General features: G+C 40.3%; 1 pseudogene; it reads left to right on the top strand.

Moving 5' to 3' along the window:
- Window positions 1-2,935: 2,935 nt before the first annotated feature.
- Window positions 2,936-3,724, top strand: LOC102117681 (ezrin pseudogene; annotated as a pseudogene).
- Window positions 3,725-3,969: the final 245 nt, after the last annotated feature.

Raw genomic sequence — 3,969 nt, 5'->3', positions numbered from 1 at the left:
CTCAAACTCCTGACCTCAGATGACCCACCCACCTCGGCTTCCCAAAGTGCTGGGATTACAGGCATGAGCCACCATGCCCAGCCGAATTTGTTACATTTTAAGACAGTAGTTCTGCTCTATGGGACTTTGAAGCAGAGGTGCAGGTGAATGGAGGAGATACAGTGCTTTACACTAAATGGATCCAGCCAGCTATGGTTTCCCAGCTCTTGAGCCTGCGCTTTATAGTTTCCTTTAAAACGGTTATATCTGCTCTGGGAAGGTAATGCCAATAATCAAGTTTATTAGATGTGTACATAAATAAAGTTAATAGTCCTTGAGAGGTGTCTTGAGGGCCCTTCAATGAGGAAAGGACATGAGATTTCAAGGCATGGGCTTCATAAAATCTCTTTTGGTTACTCAGATACATCCTGTAGTTTCTTTTTGTTTCAGTGTGAATTTGAGGGTACTTAGACAATTAGAGTGTTACTGTGAATACATCCCTAAATTTACTGTTTATTATCATGTAATATACCTTATTAAAATCTCCTTGTAAATTTTCAAATTATTTCTAATGCACATAGAGAATATGGCAGATTTTTAAATATTTGGGATACCAAATTGATTAAGAATATTAAATTCAATATTGAGAAATAATATGAATTAAAATATGTAAAATTTAAAGACTGCTTCAAACATGCCCTCAAGTATTAAAATTTTCCTAAATTTTATGTGAATCCCATTTTTAAAGTTGAGAATGAAGGAATTCTATTTTATGCTGATAAAAATCGATTGGAGTTCTCATACAAAGGTAGTCCCTCCCTTCACAAATTTAGTTGGGAAATTTCAAACACCATTCTGTGAGGATGCCAGGAATTATTAACTTCAAACTTTTCAGTCCCATTCCACACACATATCTTCACACAAAAAACTAAAGCACACAGTTACAGCAGATGTCACATAGCTAACAGTTGTGATCCTGGGATGTAAAATGTGACTTATATTAAAGGCTCTTTAAATATGCCCTTTGATTTTGTCATCATCTGAAATTTTTTACTGGTTAACTTTTTCCAAAGTGGCAGGTTCTTTCTATGGGTTTACTGTGAACTCTCTCCATGATTCTCCATCCACCTCTTTACTCTCTTCTCTCCTCACTCCTGTATATTTTTATTGATTACTCATATAGAGAATTTAGCTATCTCTTTGTGTTTTGATCATCCTCAATAGTACTTACAAATTTATTTCCAATTATAAAATGATTTCCTGCCTATGATGAATTCTAGCATTATGTATTAAAATAGCAATTCATATTTTTCTTTTCCCTACAAAATGTTTAAGTATAATGTCATTCACATGACTTTATTAGGAATCTGGCTAAATATATTGCTTTACATTAGTGCAGTACAGCTCTGGACAAACTGTTTTTTCTCCTTTTAACTTCCTGGAATTTGGGGAAATATGGTTGCTCACACAATGAGTCTTGTCTTTTGTTTTCTAAGTGTCCAATATGCTAAAAAAGGCACTGAAATCATTTAATGTAATATTTAAGCCCATTTATACTGACATTGCCTTAATGAATATGAAAATTGTTTGCATTTCAGCTGAATATCCTCACAGTTTTAATCTACAAATTCTAAGACCTGTATAGTATTAAAATTTTCCCATGTGATGAAGTAAGAAAAATAGCTATAAGTGGGAATTATAAAATGCAAGTATGTGATACTGTCTTGGTCCATTTGTGTTGTTGTAAATGAACACTTGAGGATGGGTAATTTATAAAGAAAATATATTTATTTGATTCACAGTCCTGCAGGCTGTAAAAGAAAAATGGCACTAACATCTGCTTCCAGTGAGGGCTTCAGACTGCTCTCACTCATGCTGGAAGGCCAAGAGGAACCAGCATGTGCAGAGATCACAAGAGAAAAGCAGAGAGATGGGGAGAAAAGTGCTAGACTCTTTTAAACAACCAGCTCTCACAGGAACTAGCTGAGCTAACATTCACTCAACACTCCACCTCCCAGAAAATATATGAATCTATTCATGAGGGATCCACTCTGATAACCCAAACACCTCCTACTAGGCCCCATTCCCAACACCAGGGATCAAATTTTCAACATGAGGCTTGTAAAGTCAAATGTCCAAACCATAGCAGATACTTACACAAATCTATAAATTACTTGTGTGAAAGAGATTTTAGATTTTTAGCTCAAAAAATGAATATATAGATTTTTTTTTCAATGGATACTAGTAATTGAGTTTCTACCCTGAGATAAAAAAGGGAACAGTTTGTTATACCAGAATATTTCAAAGTAAATAGCACAGAAATATATGTGATTGTTTCTAGATGCTAAGTAGTAAGTACTTTTGATCAAGAAATGAAAAACCAAGTGGCAAAAAACACCCTACAAGGGATTATGAGAAACCAGACCAATACAAGAAATTGAGAAAAATCTGAATCTATGTTTAATATTTCATATATATGTTTTTAAATTAATGAATAATATTTCCACATTGTATGGGGTACATGAAATATTTTGTTAATTGCATAGAATGTGCAATAATCGTCAGGATATTTTGGTTATTTATCACCTCAAGTGTTTATCATTTCTGTGTTGAGAACATTTCAAGTTCTCTCTCCTAGCTCTTTTGAAACAAACAAAGCATTATTAATTTTTTTTTTTTTTTTTTTTTTTTTTTTTTTTTTTTTTTTTTTTTTGAGACGGAGTCTCTCTGTGTCTCCCAGGCTGGAGTGCAGTGGCGTGATCTCGGCTCACTGCAAGCTCCGCCTCCCGGGTTCACGCCATTCTCCTGCCTCAGCCTCCCAAGTAGCTGGGACTACAGGCGCCCGCCACCACGCCCGGCTAGTTTTTTTTTTGTATTTTTAGTAGAGACGGGGTTTCACCATGTTAGCCAGGATAGTCTCGATCTCCTGACCTCGTGATCCACCCGCCTCGGCCTCCCAAAGTGCTGGGATTACAGGCTTGAGCCACCGCGCCCGGCCAGCATTATTATTAACTATAGCCACCATACTCTGACATCAAACATTAGAACTTATGTCTTCTATTTAACTATATGTTTGTACTCATTAACCAAGGAGGAGCTGGAGAGACAAGTGGTGGATCTGATAAAGAGCCAGGCGCTGCCGGCTGCGGAGCTTGCAGAGTACACCACGAAGATCGCACTCCTGGAAGAGGCACAGAGGCGCAAGGAGCACGGCGGCGCAAGGAGGTGAAGTTGAAGAGTGGCAGCAGAGAGCCAGAGAAGCCCAGGATGACCTGGTGAAGACCAAGGAGGAGCTGCACCTGGTGATGACTGCACCCCCGCCCCCACCGCCCCTTGTATAGAAGACGGTGAGCTACCATGTCCAAGACAGCTTGCAGGACGAGGGCTCGGAGCCCACGGACTACACAGAGCGGAGCTGTCTAGCGAGGGCATCCGGAATCACCAAAACGAGGAGAAACACATCACCGAAGCGGAGAACGAGCGCGTGCAGCGGCCTCTGCTGACGCTGAGCGGCGAGCTGTCCCAGGCCCAAGATGAGAATAAGAGGACTCATAATTACATCATCCACAATGAGAACATGAGGCAAGGTCGGGACAAGTACAAGACGTTGCGGCAGATCCGGCAGGGCAACACCAGGCAGTGTATTGATCAGTTCGAGGCCATGTAATGGCCAGGCCAGGACCGAGGGCAGAGACGCTCTGGGGCGGACGCTGCCGCCCTCACCCCCAGCCTCCTCACGCTTCTGTCTTTAGTGCTCCAATTCTAGGAACCTCCTCATCAGATCTCAGTTCCTTTTAAAAGCAGTTACCCAAGAGAAACGTCCTGGTCTGAGAAGCAGTGCAGGCGCCCTGGTTTGTTTTCCCTGATTGTATCATGGTGCCAAGCAGGCCAGATTCTGGCTATTATTCTCCAATCACCTCCTGTGTTGTGCTGGGAGCAGGACTGATTGAATTAAGGAAAATGCCTGTAAAGTCTGAGTAACAAACTTCA

This window comes from Macaca fascicularis, chromosome 2 (assembly GCF_037993035.2).
Source record: "Macaca fascicularis isolate 582-1 chromosome 2, T2T-MFA8v1.1".
Taxonomy (NCBI): Eukaryota; Metazoa; Chordata; class Mammalia; order Primates; family Cercopithecidae; genus Macaca; species Macaca fascicularis.
This window is presented reverse-complemented; position numbering and strand designations above follow the sequence as displayed.